Genomic DNA, 24,322 nt, shown 5'->3' on the forward strand with positions numbered 1-24,322 from the left:
CCTTGCAAAGATACATGTTTGCGAACACTGAACACAGTCTAGTCTGTCTCTGTGAACAAGACCATACACAGCACCTATCTCATGCGCTCTCAGGACAAGTTCGAATTTTCGGCATTCGCTTTCATTGCCTGGGGTCTTGCACTGGAGATCAGACAAGCGGGGCAGGACAGCAGAATCCGTGTAGTAGCCAGGCCTGGTAAGCCGTAAAGTTTAGGCTGCTTAAAAGTTAATGTATAGCAGTGCCCTCCTGCTGCAGGCAATCTGGAAAGCATAAACTCTGACTCTGTTCCACCCCCTCGCGGCTGTCCCCGGGAAAGATCCCTGTATGCTTCCCCTCTGCAGCCTCCACCACGTGGCTGTTAAACGACGCTTATTGTTATGCAAAGGAAAAGTGAAGCATTCCCAATAGTAACATTACACTAATTCCCCTAATTAGATGCAGCAGTCGCCGAGCGAGATCACCCTGAGGCGGGTCACTAAGAGAGACAGAGAGCACATGCTGCATGAAACCCTGCACAGACCAGGGCCTTATGCTGCCATGCTCATCGAGGCAATGCTCCCACTGTACGTGAGGATAGCCTGGCGCAGAAGAGTGTGCTTCCACGGAGCACCCAATAAGGCACCTCTCCCCAGGAACCTCCTGCGGAGGCTTTTCGAGTACCTCTATGAGAGCTTCGTGGAACTGTCCCAAGAGGATTTCTGTTCGATCCCCATAAACATTGACCTTCTTTTCATATAGTTTTTATTCCTGTTTTTTAAAAAATAAATGTTTACATGTTTATAGCACTTACCGACTGATCCTTCCCCTGATTCAGAGTCCGGGTTAACAGCCGGGGAGGGTTGGTAGGGGATCTCCGTGAGGGTGATGAAGAGATCCTGGCTGTCGGGGAAAGCAGTATTGTAAGCGCTGTCGCCTGCCTCGTCCTCCACAAACCCTTCCTCATCTTTCCCATCCGTGAACATCGCCGAGGAACTGCCCGTCGACACTATCCCATCCTCAGAGTCCACGGTCACTGGTGGGGCAGTGGTGGCAGAGCCACCGAGAATGGAATGCAGTGCCTCGTAGAAGCGGCATGTCTGGGGCTGGGCTCCGGCGCGTCCGTTTGCCGCTTTGATTTTTTGATAGCCTTGTCTCAGGTCCTTGATTTTTCACGCGGCATTGCATTGCATCCCGGCTGTATCCTCTGAGTGCCATGGCTTTGGAGACCTTCTCGTAGGTCTTTGCATTCTGTTTTTTGGAGTGCAGCTCCGAAAGCACAGACTCATCGCCCCACACAGCGATCAGATCCAAGACTTCCCGGTCAGTCCATGCTGGGGCCCTCCTTCTACTCTGAGATTGCATGGACCCCTCTCCTGGAGAGCTCTGCATCGTTGCCGGTGCTGCTGAGCTCGCCCCGATGTCCAACCAGGAATTGAGATTCAAACTGGCCAGACAGGAAAAGGAATTCAAATTTTCCCGGGGCTTTTCCTGTATGGCTGATCAGAACATCTGAGCTCGGACTGCTGTCCAGAGCGTCAACACAGTGGTGCACTGTGGGATAGCTCCCGGAGCTACTAAGGTCGATTTCCGTCCACACATAGGCTAACTCGACATAGCCATGTCGAATTTAGCGCTACTCCCCTCGTCGGGGTGGAGTACCGAATTCGAACTAAAGATCCCTCTAGGTCGAACTAATTAGCTTCCTGGTGTGAACGGTTGCACGGTTAAATCGAATTAACGCTGCTAAATTCGAGACAAACTCCTAGTGTAGACCAGGCCTAAGACATTTGACCTAGTCCTACATTCTATTCAGATTTTTTAAAAAAAAATAGCAGTAGACAAAATCATTGTTGCTTATATTACATATATTTAAACTGGTGAGCTGATAATGAGAAACTATCATCCAGAGATGTCCCTCAAACAATTGTTCTTTGCGCAACACTGTTCCGTATCAGTTTTCCCATTTGCAAAATGGGGATTATGATATTGACCTCATATGTAAGGTGCTTTGATGAAAAATGCTATATAAGATCTAGGTATTACTATAATTATCAATCATTGGAAGAAAATATAAAATCATTGCTGGTAAAATTTATAGATATCGCAAATTGTGGAAGTGGTAATTAATGTTGAGGACAGGTCAGTTGTAAAGACTGGTATGGTGGTGGTAAGGCTTATTTGAACAAAATGCATTTCAAATCAACACAGCCAAATGCATGGTCATACAACCAGGAACAAAGAATGTAGGTCACATTTATAAAATAGGGGATTGTACCTGAGGAAGCAGTGATTCTGAAAAGGACTAAAGGCTTGTCTACACAAACATTTAGTTTGCGGCAAGCTGGGCAGTGAATCTACTCTGCACTAGCCTGCTACAAACTATCTATGTGTACTCTGATGAGCATTAATAGTTTGTTAATCCACTTTAATGTAGTCTTCCTTTGAAATGGGAGTAATCAAAGTGGATTAACTAATGTTAATAACCATCATCAGATCCACATGGACACTTAGTCCATGGCAGGCAAGCATGGGGTAGTTTCCACCCCAACTTGAGATGAACTAAATGTTCATGGGGACAAGCCTTTAAGCATCATGGTAGATAATCAATTGAACATGTGCTGCCAGTGCCATGTTGTAGATAAAAGATGGGCACAATCCTTGGATGTATAAGCATGGGAATATCAAGTAGGACAATGGAGGTGGTATTAACTTTGTAAAAGGCATTAGTGTAATCATTACTATGTCCAAATCTGAATCCCACTTCAAAAAGAATGCAGGGTTGGATGGTGGTGGAAAGGATTCAGAAAAGAGCTACAAGAATGATTAGAGATCTGGAAAACATATCATATAGTGAAAGACTAAAGAAGCTCAATCTATTTAGATAATCCAAGAGAAGATTAAAAGGTGACTTGATCACAGTCTGTAAATACCTACATGGACAAGAAATTTCTGAAAAGCAACTAGCAGAAAAAGGCATAATGAAATCCAATGACTGGAAGCTGAAGAGCCACAAATTCAGACAAGAAATATGGTATAACTTTGTAATAATTAGGTTAATTAAACATTGGAACAATTGACCTAAGGATATGATTGATTCTCCATTGATTAAAGTCTTTACATCAAAGCTGAATTTCTTTCTGAAGGATATGCTTTAGCTCAAATGGAATTTATGGCTTTAAAGCAGAAATTACTGGGTGAAGTTCTATGGCTGAGTTATGTAGGAGGTCAGACTACATAATCATAACAATCCCTTCTGGCCCTAAAATCTACTCATTTATGAAAATGGCTGCAATACAGAGCCTCAGTGGTAGTCATTGATAACTGAAAAATAGAGAGTTTTCAGGACTTTTTATTGGATGGCAGTAGGGTGACCAGACAGCAAATGTGAAAAATTGGGACAGGTGGTGGGGTGTAATAGGAGCCTATATAAGAAAAAGACCCAAAAATCGGGATTGTCCATATAAAATCAAGACAACTGGTCACCCTAGATGGCAGGGACCTTTGCTCTACCAAAAAATTGTAACAAAATTAAATAATTTCAAAGTATTTGAAAACAGGTCCAAATGATGTATCCACATATTCTATGACAGGAAAAAATAGATCTGTATTAGCCATTCAGAGAAATTTGCATTCACGATGCCTTCTTCCCAAAGCCCAACCAAATCAGCTTGAAACATTTGAGATGGTTACCCCTGATAATTCAATCTTACAATGGAAACAACAATAATACATTCACGAAAAAAGATATGAGTCCTATTATTATAAATCTCCATTGCACAGTGTAGAGGTGTGCTAATATTGTATCTGGCTAGCAAGTCAATCCATCCCTGTCAGCTGGGAAGAAAACATACACCTATGTGAAAAAGAAGTAACTAGGAATCGTTTCTCTACATTATTTATGCTGGTAATTAAATTAAAAAGTATAGAAAGCAAATACACTGTCAATTATTTTTTATCAGAAAATATATGCAAATATGAGAACACAAGTTTACAGTGTTTGTCATTGTGATGCATGTAATATGGTGATAAACCTTAAAGCCTAGCCAATTTTGTCTTTGATAAATTGATAATGTTACTTCATTATGTGCCGAATCCAATGCCCATTAAAGTAAATTGAAACCAAAACAGATTGGAATTGGCAGACAATAAAAAGAAAATATATTCTTAATACAATCTAAAGATGGTAACTATAGTGTTTCCTCAGTGGCTTCAATGTGGCTTTGTAACTCCTACCCAGATTTATTTCTCTTGACGAAAAAACTTCTGTAGCCACTAGGAGGCACAGAATGCATTTAAGGTACAGTCTGTGTGTTCAGAGTGAATTATAAGCCTGCAGAGCCCAATATAAAGTTTATAAACCTAAAATGATAATGGGGAGATAAAATAGAGCTTTTACAGAATAAAATGATGGAAAGGCTTTATACTTCTGGATCTTGATTTAATAGTGTATTCGGATGTTGTTTGTACCATATCATGCCAGTAATAGCCAGCAAATGCCAGGCTCTGATTGTTATTGTTTTATACATATGGATTCATTTGCATATTAGCAATGAGAGTGCGACACAGTGCATGTCTAAAGAATGGAAAAAAGGACAGTAATTCATCATATCAGTCCAAGAATGCATATACCCACCACACTGATCATCTTGCCACTTTGCATGTTTTCAGTCACCCTGTCCCAGAGAGGAGACAGCACTTCCATAAGTGATAAATCTCTCAAAACTGACAGATATCCCTCATCCTTTCTTCGCATCCTGCTTGACTTTAGTGCACCTTTTGACTCTGTTGAACAATCTGCACTCCTTGACAGAGACCAACACCTAGAAAATCTCCACCAAGCATTCTCAAGACTACAGTACCCACACGAGGAAATAAGGAAACAGATCAACAGAGCCAGACATGTACCCAGAAGCCTCCTACTGGAAGACAAACCCAAGAAAGAAACCAACAGGACTCCACTGGCCATCACATACAGTCCCCAGCTAAAACCCCTACAACGCATCATCAGGGATCTACAACCCATCCTGGACAATGATCCCACACTTTCACAGGCCTTGGGTGGCAGACCAGTCCTCGCTCACAGACAACCTGCCAACCTGAAGCATATTCTCACCAGCAACTGCACACCGCACCATAGTAACTCTAGCTCAGGAACCAATCCATGCAACAAACCTCGATGCCAACTCTGCCCACATATCTACACCAGCAACACCATCACAGGACCAAACCAGATCAGCCACAACATCACCGGTTCATTCACCTGCACTTCCACCAATGTAATATATGCCATCATATGCCAGGAATGCCCCTCTGCTATGTACATCGGCCAAACTGGACAGTCTCTAAGGAAAAGGATAAATGGACACAAATCAGACATTAGGAATGGCAATATACAAAACCCTGTAGGAGAACACTTCAACCTCCCTGGCCACACAATAGCAGATCTTAAGGTGGCCATCCTCCAGCAAAAAAACTTTAGGACCAGACTTCAAAGAGAAACTGCTCAGCTCCAGTTCATCTGCAAATTTGACACCATCAGCTCAGGACTAAACAAAGACTGTGAATGGCTTGCCAATTACAGAACCAGTTTCTCCTCCCTTGGTTTTCACACTTCAACTGCTAGAACAGGGCCTCATCCTCCCTGATTGATCTAACCTCGTTATCTCTAGCTTGCTTCTTGCTTGCTTATATATACCTGCCCCAGGAAATTTCCACCACTTGCATCCGAAAAAGTGGGTATTCACCCACGAAAGCTCATGCTGCAAAACGTCTGTTAGTCTATAAGGTGCCACAGGATTCTTTGCTGCTTTTACAGAACCAGACTAACACGACTACCCCTCTGATACTTGCACTCCTTGAGTGCCTCAAGAAAGAAGATGGCATCTTCAGCTCTTTCTTTTCCTGATTTGAATAGTTATAGCTTTTTATATTGATGGAGGCTTTACATCTTTTTTCCTCTTATCCACCCTTTCAATGTGTTTCAATACTCTGTGCTTGGCTCTTTTCTCTCTTTTTTTTTTCCTGTCCTCTCCATTTCTAGTTTTGTACTTGGATATCACTGTAAGGATAATAAATGTGATAACTGACTCTAAAGATCCCTTCTTTCACTTGTTCCTTTTTTCTCCCATCTCCCAGTTCTGGCTGTTAGGTCCTGGCTGTATCATAGAATCATAGAAATGTAGGTCTGGAAAGGACCTTGAGAGTTAATCAAATTCAACTCCCTGTGCTAAGTCAGGACCATGTACCTAGACCATCCCTGACTAATGTTTGTCTAATCTATTCTTAAAAACCTCCAGCGATGGGGATTCTGCCAACCTCCCTTGGAAGTTTATTCCAGTGCTTAACTACCCTTAGAGTTAGAAAGATATCTTAATATCTAACCGACATGTGGGGTTGCTGCAGACTAAGCAGATTACTTCTTGTCCTACCTTCAGGACAGGACACAGAGAACTGATCCCCATCCTCTTTACAACAGCCCTTAACACATTTGAAGACTTATCAGGTCCCCTCTGTCTTTTTTTTCTCAGGACTAAACATGCCCAGTTTTTTTTAACCTTTCCTGATAGGTCATGTTTTCTAAACCTTATATAATTTTTCTTGCTCCTCTGGAGTCACTCCAATTTTTCCACATCTTTCCTCAAGTGTGATGCCCAGAATTGGACACACTACACCAGCTGAGGCCTTACCAGTGGTGAGTAGAGTGTGACACTATGTCTTACAGACAACAAACATGTTAATACACCCCAGAACATTAACCATTGTTTTTGCAAATGCATCACATTGTTGACTTTGATTTGTGATCCATATTCAATTTATATAATAACTGCTTGCAACTGAATGGTTATAAAGTTTTACTGCCTTTTGGGGGAAAAAAACAACAATAAACAAATGTGCATTTAATTGTTGTCAAAAAGAGAAACTACAAAGCAAAATATAAAACAAATTGTGGGACACAAAATACAGAGTGACTATAAAGTATACATATTTTATGTATGTTTGTATGACAGACAGCTTTTCTAAAATTCCTGTACTCTAGGTTGAGAATACAGAATGTTTCAGCTTTATTAATCTCTCTATGCCAAATAATATTACATCAGCAGCCTATTGTGAATCTCGTGAACAGAAGTTCCCTTTTGTTTGTTTCCTTTCTCTGAACTGTCTTCATTTGTCTGTCTTTAGACTGTGATCTGCATTGATTAGTGACCAGACCTTCTTTAATGTCTGAAAATTGGCTAGCATATCTTGGGCATGACCACAAACAAATAATAAGACATTGACAGGGAGTCAAAGATTCTTTCATCCCTCTTCATTATATGTAAACTAACCTCTGTGCAGTGGGCCAGCAGAACACCTATGCACTACGTAAGTTCCCTTGGAACTCTCAAAATAAGGCATCAGTGGTATCTAGGCCTTGATCCAGCACTCTGCATAGGAACTAATTTCCCTCTTTATGAGGAGCATCGCTGGAGACAGAAACAAAAAAACCCAGAGTAACTGGAAAGGTTAATGAAGAAGTTACAAGTTTTCTGGAAAGAAACAAAGGAATGTGAAGAATAGCTAAAAGGTAAAGATAGACTCAACAGAGGAGAGAGTAACTGAGAAACATAATTTTTGATGGATGACAAAATTATCTATTTGGCAGACCTACTCATAAACAAACTAGGGAAATATAGTCTAGATGAACCTACTATAAGGTGGGGACACAATTGGTTGGAAAACCATTCTCAGAGTAGTTATAACTGTTCACAGTCAAACTGAGGGGCAGGACTTCCTCCGTCTATAGTGTGGGGTTAATCCCTTCTGGCCCAGTGTGGTCTATGCACACCCTGTCACATAAGGGTAGTTAAGCATTGGAACAAATTATCTAGGCAGATTGTGGAATCTCCATCATTGGAGGTTTTTAAGCACAGGCAGCAAAGAGTCCTGTGGCACCTTATTCACCCACGAAAACTCATGCTTCAATACGTCTATTAGTCTATAAGGTGCCACAGGACTCTTTGCTGCTTTTACAGATCCAGACTAACACGGCTACCCCTCTGATACTTTAAGCACAGGTTAGACAAACACCTGTCAGGGATGGTCTAGATCAGGGGTTCTCAAACTGTGGGTTGGGACCCCAAAATGGGTTGGGACCCCATTTTAATGGGGTCACCAAGGCTGGTGTTGGCCCTGGGCCCCAGCAAGTCTGAAGCCCAAGCCCAAGCTCTACCATCCAGGGCTGAAGCCAAAGCTGAACCCCCACTGTTCAGGACTAAGCTTATATTACCGCCCCCCCATCCCAGGAAGAACCCTTCGGGCTTCAGCTTTGGCCGCCCTGAGCGTAGGGTGGCGGGGCTTGGGTGGGCTCAGTCTTTGGTCCCCACTTCTGAGGTCATGTAGTAATTTTTGTTGTCAGAAGGGGGTCACAATGAAATAAAGTTTGAGAACCGCTGATCTAGATAATACTTAAGCCTGGTCTACACTAGGCGTTTAAACCGGTTTTAGGAGCGTAAAACCGATTTAATGCCACACCCGTCCACACTAGGAGGCACCTTATATTGATTGTAATGGCTCTTTAAATCGGTTTCTGTACTCCTCCCCGACGAGAGGAGTAGCGCTAATATCGGGATTAACATATCGGAATAGGGTTAGTGTGGCCGCAAATCGACGGTATTGGCCTCCGGGCGGTATCCCACAGTGCACCACTGTGACCACTCTGGACTGCATTCTGAACTCTGATGCACTGGCCAGGTAGACAGGAAAAGCCCCACGAACTTTTGAAATTCATTTCCTGCTTCCCCAGTGTGGAGAGCTCATCAGCACAGGTGACCACGCACAGCTCATCTGCACAGGTAACAATGCAGTCTCCTGAGAATCGAAAAAGAGCCCCAGCATGGACTGCACGGGAGGTACTGGATCTGATCGCTATATGGGGAGAGGATTCAGTGCTAACAGAACTGCGTTCCAAAAGACGAAATGAAAAAGTATTTGAAAGACTTTCTAAGGCTATGACGGATAAAGGCCACAGCAGGGACTCAGTGCAGTGCAGAGTGAAAGTTAAGGAGGTCAGACAAGCCTACCAGAAAACCAAAGAAGCAAACGGTAGGTCCGGGGCAGGTCGAAAAACATGCTGCTTCTATGCTGAGCTGCATGCAATTTTAGGGGGCTGCGCCACAAGTACCCCACCCCTGACCGTGGATTCCGAGGTGGGGGTTGTAATCTCTGCCATGTCTGAGGACTTTGCGGACGGGGAATATGAAGATGAAGAAGAGGAGGACGACCTAGCAGAGAGCACACAGCACTCCATGAGCCCCAGCAGCCAGGAGCTTTTTCTCACCCTGACGGAATTACCCTCCTCCTAGCCCTCCCAAGCAACTATCCCAGACAATGACGCCATGGAAGGGACCTCTGGTGAGTGTACCTTTGCAAATAGCAAACATTGTTTTTTAAGCAAGCGTTTTTTAATGATTGATTTGCCCTGAGGACTTGGGATGCATTCGCAGACAGTATAGTTACTTAGAAAAGTTTGTTAACATGTCCGGGGATTGAGCGGAAATCCTCCAGGGACATCTCGATGAAGCGCTCCTGGAGGTACTCCAGAAGCCTTTGCAGAAGGTTTCTGGGCAAGGCAGCCTTGTTCCGCCCACCATGGTAGGACACTTTACCACACCATGCATGTAGCAAGTAATCAGGTATCATTGCATGGCAAAGCATAGCTGCGTATGGTCCCGGTGATTGCTGGCATTCAAGAAGCATCCGTTCTTTATCTCGCTGTGTTATCCTCAGCAAAGTGATATCGTTCAGGGTAACCTGGTTAAAAATCAGGAATTTAAGTAAGGGGGATGGCCATTTTCCTACTGGGTTCGTGGACTGCAGCAGCTTAAAAAAAAACCTTTCCTGCACGTAGCCAAGTGGGGGGAGGGGAGGAGTGAAATGCCGATGATCTTTTTCGTGTTTGGTCAGCAGGGATCTTCCCCAAGCTATCAGCCACGCAGTGGGTGGGGGGGTGGGAAGGGTGTTGATTAGCAGGGAGCTAGCGTGGTATTAGCCATGCATTGGGGGGAGGGGTAAATCACTACAGAAGCCGAAAGACAGTGGCTTACCATGGCTGCATGCAAGCTGAATTCTGATGCCCGGACCTGTGTCTGTGAGATCTGTAACCCCAGAGCTGCAGGCACTCAGTATTAAGATGAAAAATGCAACCTTGTAGGGAAATCACATGTGCTATGTAAGGTGAATAGTGCTGTTCACTGTGAAAGAGTATAACCATTGTTCTGTAAAATGTATCTTTTTAAATATTTCTCTCCCTCATGCAGCTACAAATTTTTCAAGCGTCCCTCCTCCATCCCAAAGGCTAGCACAGATAAGGCGGAGGAAAAAGAAGACGCGAGATGAAATGTTCTCGGATATTATGGAAGTTACACGCAAGGAAAGAGCTCATCTGAATGAGTGGAAGGAGGTGGTATCAAATTACAGGAAAGATGCCAGTGAACGTGAGGATAGGAGGGACACCCGAGATGAGAGGTGGCGGCAGGAAGACCGGCAGGAAAATCAGCGGTGGCGGCAGGAAGATCAGCGGTGGCGGGATGCAACTCTGGGGCTGCTGCGTGATCAAACTGACATGCTCCGGCGTCTGGTGGAGCTTTAGGAATGGCAGCAGGATCACAGAGTGCCGCTGCAGCCCCTGTATAACCACCCTCAACCCTCACCATGTTCCACATCCTCCTCACCCAGAAGTGTAAGAACGTGTGGGGGGAGGCTCCGTGCACCCGCCCACTCCACCCCCGTGGACAGCCCAACCAGAAGGCTGTCATTACTGTGAAATTTTTAATGGCCTTCTCCATCCCTCCTATCCTCCTCCCAAACCACACCCTTACTTCTCTCCCTCTTTTTATAATGAATTAATAAAGAATTCATGATTTTTATACTATAGTGACTTTATTTGCATAAGTAAGCTGCACTCGAAGCGGGAGGGTGAGTTGCTTACAGGGAATGAGTCAATCAAGGGGGGGTGGGTGTTCATCAACAAACACAGCAGTCACAGTGTACCCTGGCCATTGATTAAGCTCATTTTCAAAGCTTCTCTGATGCGCACCGCTTCCTGGTGTGCTCTTCTAATCTCCCTGGTGTCTGGCTGCGCGTAATCAGTGGCCAGGTGATTTGCCTCAGCCTCCCACCCCGCCATAAAGGTCTCCCCCTTACTCTCACAGAGATTGTGGAGAATACAGCAAGCAGCAATAACATAGGGGACATTGGTTTGGCTGAGGTCTGAGCGAGTCAGTAATGTGCACCAGCGCGCCTTTAAACGGCCAAATGCACATTCCACCACCATTCTGCACTTGCTCAGCCTGTAATTGAACAGATCCTGACCACTGTCCAGGCTGCCTGTGTATGGCTTCATGAGCCATGGCATCAAGGGGTAGGCTGGGTCCCCCAGGATAACGACAGGCATTTCAACATCCCCAACTGTTATTTTCTGGTCTGGGAAGTAATTCCCTTGCTGCAGCCATTTAAACAGAGTAGTGCTTCTGAATACGCGAGCGTCATGAACCCTCCCTGGCCATCCCACGTGGATGTTGGTGAAACGTCCCTTGTGATCCACCAGTGCTTGCAGCACCATTGAAAAGTACCCCTTCCGGTTTACGTACTGGGTGCCCTGGCGCTCCGGTGCCAAGATAGGGATATGGGTTCCATCTATCGCCCCCCCACAGTTAGGGAATCCCAGTGCAGCAAAGCCATCCACTATGGCCTGCACGTTTCCCAGAGTCACAACCTTTCGTAGCAGCAGCTTAGTGATTGCTTTGGCTACTTGCATCACAGCAGCCCCCACAGTAGATTTTCCAACTCCAAATTGATTCCCGACTGACCGGTAGCTGTCTGGCGTTGCAAGCTTCCACAGGGCTGTCGCCAGTCGCTTCTCAACTGTGAGGGCTGCTCTCATCTTGGTATTATGGCGTTTCAGGGCAGGGGCAAGCAAGTCACAAAGTTCCATGAAAAGTTCCATGCGAAAGTTTCGCAGCTACTGGGAATCGTCCCACACCTGCAGCACAATGCGGTCCCACCAGTCAGTGCTTGTTTCCCGGGCCCAAAATCGGCGTTCAATGGATAGAATCTGCCCCATTACCATCAGGATCTCCAAAGCGCAGGGGCCCGCAGTTTGAGAGAATTCTGTGTCTACGTCCTCATCACTGTCATCGCCGCGCTGCCGTATCCGCCTCCTCCTCGCCTCGGTTTGAAGGTCCTGGTTCACCATATACTGCACGAGAGTGCGCGAGGTGTTTAAAACATGCACGATTGCGGTATTGAGCTGAGCAGGGTCCATGCTTGCTGTGTTATGGCGTCTGCACAGTTCACAAAGCAAAAAAGGCGCAAAACGGTTGTCTGCTGCTTTCAGGGAGGGAGGGGTGAGGCTGTACCCAGAACCAACCGCGACAATGATTTTTGCCCCATCAGGCACTGGGATCTCAACCCAGAAATTCCAAGGGGCGGGGGAGGCTGCGGGAACTATGGGATAGCTACGGAATAGCTACCCACAGTGCAACGCTCCAGAAGTCAACGCTAGCCTCGGACTGTGGACGCACATCACCGATTTAATGTGTTTAGTGTGGCCACGCGCACTCAATTTTATACAATCTGTTTTGCTAAACCGGTTTATGTAAAATCAGAATAATCCCGTAGTGTAGACGTACCCTTAGTCTGCCTCAGTGCAGGGGACTGGACTTGATGAACTATCAAAGTCTTACATTTCTATGATTTATACTGTAGATTAGCAACTGAGTCTGAGAAGAGTAAGGATTGAATTTAAAAATAAAGGGGTCAGAAAGAAAGAGATTACTCATAAATCTGTAAAGAAGAATGTGAAGAATATAGTTTTATGGGACAAAACTGCACCATGGTATATGTGAATCTTACCTCAGCACCCTCTAGACTCCCTATGCCCATTATGCAGGTACAACTGCATGGAAGTCAATAGAGCTGTACCAGGGATGTATTTCAGCTAGTCTTTTAGAAGTCTTTGAAATGAGGAAGGCTCCAGCAATTCTTTGGGACCATTCCAGCCATCACCACCACAAACCATGGTGAAGAACCACCGGATTAAGTAGAAAATAGGTTTCTTGCAGCTGGTTTTGTTCAAAGTTATCATGTTATAAAGATGCTGAGAGTTGGTCACAGAATATAGGAGAAGAAAAGATCTGCCATGGTTTTAATCCAGGATGGATATAGGTTCTATCCCCCCGTTCCAGACTTTGTTTGACATTTTCTGGCTGTACATAACCTAGTTCTGGAGCCCACCGCAGAATTCAGATGTCCGCATGTGGCTGACCCATGCAGAGGTGCAAGGACATAAGAACATAAGAATGGCCGTACCGGGTCAGACCAAAGGTCCATCTAGCCCAGTATCTGTCTACTGACAGTGGCCAATGCCAGGTGCCCCAGAGGGAGTGAACCTTACAGGCAATGATCAAGTGATCTCTCTCCTGCCATCCATCTCCATCCTCTGAGAAACAGAGGCTAGGGACACCATTCTTACCCATCCTGGCTAATAGCCATTTATGCATTTAGCCACCATGAATTTATCCAGTTCCCTTTTAAACATTGTTATAGTCCTAGCCTTCACAACCTTCTCAGGTAAGGAGTTCCACAAGTTGACTGTGCGCTGCGTGAAGAAGAACTTCCTTTTATTTGTTTTAAACCTGCTGCCTATTAATTTCATTTGGTGACCCCTAGTTCTAGTATTATGGGAATAAGTAAATAACTTTTCCTTAGCCACTTTCTCAATATCACTCATGATTTTATATACCTCTATCATATCCCCCCTTAGTCTCCTCTTTTCCAAGCTGAAGAGTCCTAGCCTCTTTAATCTTTCCTCGTATGGGACCCTCTCCAAACCCCTAATCATTTTAGTTGCCCTTTTCTGAACCTTTTCTAGTGCTAGAATATCTTTTTTGAGGTGAGGAGACCACATCTGTACACAGTATTCGAGATGTGGGCGTACCATGGATTTATATAAGGGCAATAATATATTCTCAGTCTTATTCTCTATCCCCTTTTTAATGATTCCTAACATCCTGTTTGCTTTTTTGACCGCCTCTGCACACTGCATGGACATTTTCAGAGAACTATCCACGATGACTCCAAGATCTTTTTCCTGACTTGTTGTAGCTAAATTAGCCCCCATCATATTGTCTGTATAGTTGGGGTTATTCTTTCCAATGTGCATTACTTTACATTTATCCACATTAAATTTCATTTGCCATTTTGTTGCCCAATCACTTAGTTTTGTGAGCTCTTTTTAAAGTTCTTCACCATCTGCTTTGGTCTTAACTATCTTGAATAGTTTAGTATCATCTGCAAACTTTGCCACCTCACTGTTTACCCCTTTCTCCAGATCATTTATGAATAAATTGAATAGGATTGGTCCGAGGACTGACCCTTGGGGAATACCACTAGTTACCCCTCTCCATTCTGAGAATTGAACATTAATTCCTACCCTTTCTTCCCTGTCTTTTAACCAGTTCTCAGTCCATGAAAGGACCTTCCCTTTTATCCCATGACAGCTTAATTTACGTAAGAGCCTTTGGTGAGGGACCTTGTCAAAGGCTTTCTGGAAATCTAAGTACACTATGTCCACCGGATCCCCCTTGTCCACATGTTTGTTGAAACCCATAGCTGTTTGTTTCCAGATATTCTAACAGTTGGGGGTTTAAAATTATTGAATTTTTGTTAAGTACAATTATTAGGGGGGTATTAACTGAAAAAGCCTTTCAATCTTAAATGTTTTTACATTTTGTTTGTGACTGAAGTATTATAATCTGGGATCATCATACAAACCCTTCCCTTTTCACACATTATTTTTGCTGCAGTAATATCATTCCCTTCTTTTTTCTCTCCCCGTTCTGAAACTGGATCAAGGACTAGAGGCAGGCTTCTAAATTTGCCCTTTGATGTACTTTTATCACAAAATGAGGCAAAAGTAAAAAGTATTACTTCTGTATTAGTATAGTGTTGGCTGTTGAAATGAGGTCCTAGGGAAAAAATAATTAAGACTGTGAGATACAACTCAGCCATGTGTTAAAACCTCTCCCCCTCCAAATAACATGCCAAATCTCAGAAACACACCTGTTATTATATCAGTTAGAAGAACTCAGAGATTCAGGATATAAAGTATCTCAGTCACCAAGGCAGACTGCAGGATAATCCACTAATCCAGACAGATGAAAGGAAATGCAGATTTTATGCCCTCTTGAGAATGACAGCCTGTCAAAAAAATAGATCCTTCTGTTCTGCTTGCCAAAAAGGAGAAGAAGAAAGGTCCCCCTCTCAGAAACAAACACGCACACACTTTGTCTATGCTGCAGAGGAACATTTATCAACATTATTACAGAAATCAATCTGCAAACATGTACAGGGAGGAACTTTTTATTTCTCTTAACAACATTAAAGCAAATGTATCTCTTGAAGAAATGCAGTGGTCTTTACATCTAACTGGTGCACAAGTACAGTAAGAACAGAATGACTTTGTTTACAAAGAAATCTTAATTCAAATGACAAATTCTGCTAAATGTCTTCAAACCTAAGAGTTTTTCACAGTGAGTTGGGTTCTGCCACTCTTACTCGAGGTGAATAGCCCTGTGATTTCAACTGGAATACTTGCATAATAAGGTTTTTACTCAACATGAGTCAGGTTGGCAAAAGCTGGCCTATTGTTTTTAATATGATGGTGCACTTTCATTTAAATCTCAAGTGGCATTTGAGGGATTCATTTTCTTGGAAAAGGTACAGAATGTACTTTGAGGTGAGAAAAACAAACATGAGTGATCACTTAGCTTCTCCTTTTCCCTTGTATTTAAGCTATTTGTCCTTTATATACATTGGGGGCAGAAGGCAAAGGTGAGGATGGAAAATCAAGTAAGGCGCTAAGTAGATATAGTCAAAATTTTTAAAGTGCACACTGTCCTCTAATGTGCAAAATGTGCATAATCGCTGAAGTGAGTAAATATGCATGTTTGGGAGGAAAAATTAATCCATTAAAAATCTTCTACAAATGTCAAAAAAGAGATGATACACAAAGAAAGAACCACTGAGCACTTTTGGTTTTGCTAAACAAAGTATTGTATTTTGTTACTAGTGCATATTATTAAATGGGTATTGCTATATGCACACAGATTTGTTTTAATGTCAAAGATTTAGCCATGCTATTTGCATTCTATAATTCCTATTCTTATATTTTAAACAACTTGTATTTGTGTAATTTTCCAAGTCATATGCACTTTCATATTTATAGATGATATAGTTTCTATTGGTTAAAAGTCATAATAAATGGAAAAAAACCTCCCTTACATTAAACATCCTTTACAATTTCCAAAAGATTATTAGTTACCCTTTATCAGAGTACTGCAAAATTACACTGATATTTTGTAGGTCAAGATACATCAACTGCAGTTCTGTATCATGTTTATTTTCAGTATTCTTAAAAAAAAAATTTTAAATGTATTGCAAACATTACTGTGCTACTTCAGCATCATACAAAAACGTGGTCCCTAATCTATTGCGAAAGTGAGATCCTCTGCTCCATTCATGGTGTCGTCACAGTTGGCAGCTATGGACAACTGGGGAGATAGAAGTGACCTCATTTGTGTATGGAAGGAAAAGAGGGATTAGAAGGGAAATGAGACACTAACAATCCTCCACACAGTGTAGACTACTGGCAAGAGAGGGCTGTAGTGGAAAACACCCAGTCCACTAGCACTCGGAGTCCAGGTGGAAGGATTTCCTTCCTCCAGCTTACACAAAGAACCCCTGGGCAAGGCCTGTTTACTCGAATGTTGCTCTGGAAAAGAAGAGTTGAATACAGAATGTATATACTCATCTTCACTGTTTGATGGATTAAGATTTAAATAGAATAATAAGAAAATTCATCATTCAACCTAACCTGACAAAGCATGGTCCCTACCTTTACACACTGTTCTGAGACCCTAGCAAAAACTGCATTATGGAGGGAAATAATTCTGAATATTTTTTATTTTAGTCAATTTTTCATCTCAGCAGTCACTTTATTTTTAATAGAGATTTGGGATTGTAGATGTAATGTAATAATATTAATTGTTAATTATTATTATTATTGTACTGTGGTAGTGCCTAAGTACTCCAATCATTGACCAGAATCTCACTACATTAGTTGCTGTACAAACACATAACAGAAAGCCCCTGTCCCAAGAAGGTTGCAATTTAAGTATAAGGCAAGGAACAACAGGTGCCTAGAATAAAGAGACAGGGAGAACACAAAGGTAACAATGAGACAATACTAGTCATATGAAAAACCGTGGCCTAATCGTCAATTGTTTTTAAGCATCACAGAAAAGGAGTTTTAAGGAGGGATTTGAAGGAGGGCAGGCATGGATTTGCAGATATTTATGGAGAGCTCTTCCTAATGTGAGGGGTAGCATGGCAGGAAGTATGAAGGATATATAACCCCAAAGTATCATTATATTTTACCTTAATATGTATTTTATTATATAATAGTTTATAATTATATCTACCTTTCTTGTTAAGAGTGCTAGAAGGCTTAATTAAACCTGGTTTAAAATTTCCAAATAAAAGATGCTATAGAAATGCAAGGTATTGCTATTTATTATTGAGGCATTTCAATCTTAGTAACAATTGGAACCAACATAATTTCAATGAAATATCAATTGTACCTCTCACAATATATGTGGACGCAATGGCTTAATTTTGCACTTGGATGCCTCTCGGGCATCCATCCTTGTGGGCACAATCTGTAATGTTGTGCAATACCATGTAATACTGCCATACTTCCTCAGATGTGTTTTCCCTTAAATCAAAAGGAATTTTCTGAAAAAAAGGATGCAGGAACAGACCTTAGTTTGTAAGAACACAGTATAGGTATAAGCATCTACTGATTAAGTTTTGATTTTTTAATTTAATGTAACAGCTTTTGTTTAAAAATGGGCTTCTATGTGTGAATAGTAAGTCACAATTTTATCTTGATTTGTGAACATAAAAAATAGAGTCCCAAAGGATTCTATTTAATCAGAATAGTAAGTTAAATCATTTGTTGGAATTTGTTTAGTTGATATATTCTGATCGGCAATATATGTAAGATTGCACATTGATTCTGCATTATAACATATAGGGTCACTTTTTCATCACTACATTTACAGGAGGAATTTGAAATGTAAAATTTGCACGTGTAATTTTGCATCCACATTTGAGCTGCCGGCACACATCTGAGTGCTTGGACTTTTTTAGGTGTGAATCAGGAAATTATCTGGACTGGTGCCTATAATTCAAATAAAAGAAAATTGTGATACCACGCCCCAGCTGTTTATAACTCTTAAACATCTTCAGGAAATGAAGTTTTCATCTGAATTTTTTCCTCAGAAAGTAACTGGTCTCTTCTATGCTAGGGCTAATGGCCATGAGCTTTTCACTAATTATAAGCTGCCAATCTGTTGCTTTAAGATTGTTTGTACTGTGCAATTTTCTAAAGTAATTCTCCTCCAATGTAGGTTCAAATCAACACACACATTTTCTTTCCTGGTTAATGGCTAAATAATGTTATGTGTTGAATCTCCCATTACCTGCACTTCACAGGCGCTCTTACTGTTACTAACAGGACTACTATTATTATATTTAGGTTGCCAGACATGGACTGAAGCCATCCCTGAGAGGATGTGAAACTGAACAGGCAAAGAATGAGTGATTTACATCAACCACAAGTACACTATTCACGAGGACGCTGCAAGCCATTCTTTTGAAAAGCTGTTCTAATGAATGGGATTCATACCTCTAAAATAAACGAAAAAGGGATCTGCCAACATCTTTCCAGAATAATCCTTGGTATCAAATGTTGAATATATGGAGTCTTTCAGCATATCAATTCGGCCATGGGATGTAAATATTAGAAATAGTATAAAATGTATATGGTAACTTCTGTCTATTATTGGAGACAGCTGAAAAGCGTGCTTGTTTTTCTTCCCCCTATAGGAAACTAATAATTTTAATACAAATTTCATGGATTTCCATCTGAATCTCATACTGAACTCATTGTCAGTGGTCTTTTATTATTTGAGTCCCTGCCTATACCATCCTTGAATTCCACTATTTTTTATTGAACATTTTTCCCTTTCCAACCTTTACTATACACTCACTGCACTCTTATGACCTCTTCCTGCCACCATGTCAGTAAATGGACTTCACTGGGAAAAGGATTGAGTCCTTAGACAAGATCATCCAGAAATTAATAGAATTAAAGGCTGTTTTGAAATCACGTTAGACCCTAGAACAGGATAAACAATAGGTAAAATGTATTTTCAGCTTACCTTTTAGTCCATTTACACTTGCAAAGTATTTTAATTCCCTGGGATTTCCCCCCTCTCTTTCTACTAACTACACAATACACTAGTTTAGACTGATGTACATTTGCCAGTTTCTGATTGTGTATTGAATTCTGAAGGCATTTAAGTACAATTTATTTCCAATAATCCACTTATAACCATTAGCAAGATCAGCATTTACCGTTTAATTACCTGTTCTTATGCCATAAAATTCATCAGAGGGCTGCTGTATTTTATTTTTTTACATCATTTATAGATAAACATCATACCTGTCTGCTTTTTTTCTAAGATACTCCTTAAATGCTTCCAAAGGAATTGTTTTCTGTGTAACATAATTGAACAAATTCTACAAGCTTTTCCTAGAATTAAATATTAGTGTTTAACAAAGCAATGTTCCAGTTCTCAAGTCGATAAGATAGGATGGTAAAGACTTGGTCCAGCACAGCATAGAATACCGTGTAGAATTCATGATCCCAGTCTTTATCTCCAAGATGCTTAATGGTTGAGGATATGTAAAAAATAAAATCTGGGAAGAGGATCATGGTTAACCACAGCACTCCTCTGACACAATGGAATTGTCTGCCACATGGGTAAAGCTCCTTGTGACCCTTTCCTATAACGTTGGTTTATGTCTTTTTTTACATCCATCCATTTCTGCTGCTCTTACTAATACATGTTGCTCAAGACTCTTTACCTTGCATCTCTTTGTATGTGTGTGTGTGTATGTGTAAAAACAATGAGGAGTCCTTGTGGCACCTTACTGCTCGTTGTTTTTGCTGATACAGACTAACATGGCTACCACTCTGAAACCTGTGTGTATGTGTGTGCAAATCTTTTGTTAGACTAATTATAGAAAGCAGACATTAAAAAAAGGAAGATTAGTCAGTCTCCTCTGTTGACAAAGCTGAGAAGAAATTCTCCAACTAACAGCTTCACCGCTGTTTCTTGTAGTGATGTGTCATCTCCACTTGGGAATTCTGTATTTCCATTGTCAGGGTGGGTATATGCTAGATTGATAGCAGCTTCAGTAACAGTTCCACACACAGAAATGTACCTAAGCTTAGCTGTCCTGAGTAATCAGTTCTGTGAAGAAAAAAGTCTAGCTGATACAAAATTGAGTTCTACAAGAACCAAAGTGAGGTCAGGTGTGAAGTCTTGCAACAGTGAAATCAATTCAAGGAAACATTTAAAAGGGTTTTAAAATGTCATCACAAGATTGATAGAGGTTTATGTGATGGCAAAATGAAGATAAATAAGATTCAAAAGGTTCAAAAGCAGATAGAAAAGATACACTACCCAATGACAGCCTGAAAGGACAAGTATATCAAGGACTTATCTAACATCAGAAGGTTCAGACTGCCAATGCTATTGAAGATTATATTCTATTCCTTTCTCCTAAGACCCCTCTAGGGATATCACAGTAATTTTGCCATGGAGTTTCTCCACTGATGTCCGGAGTTATTGTTGAGTTATATTGGCGTTAGAGGAAAATTCTAACACTAGTATATATGGTTGTCAGATAGTCTAGTCTTTTAAGGCTTTTCTAAGCTAAGTAAATAACTTGAGTGACCATTGAAAAGTCCTAACATAAATAATAATCCAGAACTATTGTACTCAAGAACTTTTTAGGTATGAATCTATATGAATTCCTATCAAAACCACAGAATTAACAGAGCAGTATACTATGAGACAATAGGTACTTCTAAAACATTGCATGAGGAAAGTAGAAGAGCTGATAATTGATAATGTTATGGGTATAAGACATATTCCCCAACAATATAGTTGACAACTGTGGTTCTGAACCAGTCTGAGTGTGATTGTGGTTATATTCCATGCCAAATTTGATTCAAGTCAAGAAACTATATTAAAGGAATATTAAGATTACAATGTGAAGCATTTTAAAGTCAGAAATGCCAAAGGTAAGGTTATAAATACAATCTTTACTCTACTCCCTTATGTGTATGCATTATGGTATAGTACATGGTTGATGCTGTTATTTCCACTATCTCATGCACAGGTTTGAACAGTGCAGAGCGAATAAGACATCAATTCAACATTTACTTACAAACCATACTGTTCAATGAGTGGATCCCTACCTCATTCACTGGACATCAACCAAACTGCATTGGACATTAAGAAAAACTTCCTAACTTTCAAGGTGGTTAAGCACTGGAATAAATTTGCCAGGGTAGTTGTGGAATACCCATCACTGGAGATTTTTAAGAGCATATTAAAGAAACAATTTTCAGGAAGGGGACTGGACTAGATGACTTCTCGAGGTTCCTTCCAGTTCTATGATTCTATGAAAGAGACAGGGATCTTCTGACTGAGCCCTGATAAGTTGAGAGGGAAGAGGTGGTCAGCTAAATGCCCCTGAAGATGCTGGATGTGAGAGGGGTTTAAAGAATGTGGGAAGTCCTGGGCTAGTAGGATTGGGATGATGGGGAGGTTTCAAACTCAATTTTCTTTTCCAAGCACCTCCTGTCAGGGGATGCCAGGAATATTCTTTCCTTTCTGGCTGAGGATGGGTGAGTGTAGTTTCGATGAAGGATCTGTGGTTTTGAATGGCACTTGGCAATTACACCTGCTTTTGAACCATACTTGGATAAAACATATTTCAAGTCTCACTTTGAATATAAACAGAAAGTGAAGCTCAAGGACAGTCAATCCATGTGAATTAAAACTACCAAAGTAAGCAGAGATGATAGCAACAATTTGATTTTTACTGAAGCAGAAACTGTATGTTTATGTGTACTATTACTTTAAATCTGTAACACAAAGGAGACAGGAGAAGGACAGGACAAAGTTCTAGCTAGAAGTTCTACAGTGAAGCACAGAGACACAGACTAGTATTGCCCTGAGCGGTAGTTGATGTGGGCCCCTATAGGACAGCTTCTCATTGGTAGAGAAATCTGTGACACAATAGTATACTATCATTGTAACTTGTTTTATTTACACATATATAGCAGTCCTGGAACAGAGATAATTACAAATGGCATGGAGGCAATCTTTTCTTTCAATTATCTCAGTCCAACACCAGTGCCTGATTCCCAGAGAGCAACGCAATCTCAAAAATTTCCTCCAGTTAGGCAGATTAAGTCAAAAAGCAAAATTTTCTCCTGTTTCCCACAGCTCCTCACGAAGAACCCACACTAACAAAACTAACAAAACCATAATTTCTCCAAAGACTAAAAACTTGGTCTCCCACTAAAAATAGAAACTTTTAAGACTATGTGTAACAGCACTATTTGGTGACTCCTGCCATAACAAAAGTTCCTTATTCTAAATAATCCCTGTTCAGTGTTTGAGGAAATTAACTCGTTCTGTGATTTCTTTCTCATAGTTACATGGCAGAAACTTTGCTTGAGGTACTTGATCTCTTAGAAATAATTCAGAAGAAGCAGCAACTTTAATGGAAATATCTAAACTATTGATTCAGTTTATCAACCATTGCTCTAATAATAATGAAAAAGGTGATTTTTAGATACCTAAATATCCGACTTACTTAAGTTCTAAGGGTTTTGAGACACGTGGTATCATTTATTTATCATTTATTGTGATTTGCTAAGCAGACTTTTTCCATATCAGACACTTTCCTTTTAGTTTTCCCTTTACATGTGCAGTTGATACAATGAAGAATTGGACTCAGTAATATGATTTCTATGGTAGTTGTTGAGAAAGTGCCTGACTTTCAAAAAGTTCTTTGTTTTTTGTGAATATGCTGTTGTACCTTCAGTGAATTAGACTCAAAATGTTGCACCTACAGTTTTCCTGGCAATTCATTGTGGGTGCAAAAATATGCCCACAAAAATAGGGGCCAGGTTTGAAAATCAGCCCCTTTGTTTTTATTAATACTATCTGTTTTTTGCCTTTCACAGTCTGAGTCTGCTGTGACATGCCTAGCCAGAGCTTCACCTTCACAATATTTCCTATAGTTCTGGCAGTTGCCTGCTTTTCTGTGGCTGTGTCACTATGTCAAAGTCCAGTGTCTGCTTGCAGCCAGATACTGCATTAAGATCAGCCATTGCAGCTGAGCTCCTTGGGTAGTCCTTCAGCTTCTGGTCTCCAAGCTATGCTGTCAAACTGTCGTTAGAAAGTTGACAGCGGGAGACTCAGGGAGGCATTTTATTTGGACTGAAGAGGTACTAGTACTAAAGCATTTAAAATTCAAAGAAACTGATTAAAACAGGCTGAATAGACCCAATCTGGAACTGTGTTTATCTCTGAGGAGAATTCTTGGCTCTTTGTGTAATTAGGGTTGCAATTTTCATAATAATTCAAAGAGAAATATCTTGCCTTGTTTCTTCTGCCTTCCACTAATATTTCATTATGTCTAGAATTAATACAAAGATATTGAACAAAGGAGACTTTTGATAAGCTACACGTCTGCAAATGTTTGGTTTGGCAAATGCAATATTTATTCTTACCAGGTATTCTGTTAAGTGGGTTCTGTTGTATTGATTTGAATTTCTTTGTGTAAAAAGGGCAGAAATGAAATGTATTTTAATATCAATTTTTGTATTGATTGTTTTATGCTTTGTATAGAATCTGTGACCACTCTACAAATTCTCAGCTTATGTTGTCTAGTACAATGAAATCCTTTCTCAAAGTGACATATCTAATTTCTATGATTTTATTCCTGCACTGGCAGGAGGATGGACTGAATGATCTGAGAGATCACTTCTATCTCTAACCACTGTGCCTCTGGGCCCAACTTTAAAATGACCAAAAGTGTGTATCTTTTTATATTTACTTCAAAAAATCATTTCTAAGAGCTTCTTCCCTAAACAAATACACAACACAAAGCCAAATTCTATTCTGAGGAGCATCACTGACGTAGGTTGTCAGGTTACACTGGGGTGTCCCAGTGTGATGGAGAGGAACATTTGGCACAAACAGTGCCATAAACAATCAAGTCAATAGCAACACAAGTCCATAAACATCCTAAACTCTAAGCTACAGCTTGATGTCCCTTGGGAATATTTGATTTCATGCTGAGATGGGT

General features: G+C 41.1%; 1 long non-coding RNA gene across 2 annotated transcripts in view; it reads left to right on the forward strand.

Moving 5' to 3' along the window:
• Positions 1–18,960, forward strand: part of LOC120400127 — a 45,816-nt gene extending 26,856 nt beyond the window's left edge. For both annotated transcript variants that reach the window (XR_005595548.1, XR_005595547.1), the window contains one exon: positions 18,618–18,960. This is a non-coding gene — a long non-coding RNA (uncharacterized LOC120400127). The remainder of the gene's footprint in view (positions 1–18,617) is intronic.
• Positions 18,961–24,322: the final 5,362 nt, after the last annotated feature.

Source organism: Mauremys reevesii, linkage group 3 (genome assembly GCF_016161935.1).
Source record: "Mauremys reevesii isolate NIE-2019 linkage group 3, ASM1616193v1, whole genome shotgun sequence".
NCBI classification, from domain to species: Eukaryota; Metazoa; Chordata; order Testudines; family Geoemydidae; genus Mauremys; species Mauremys reevesii.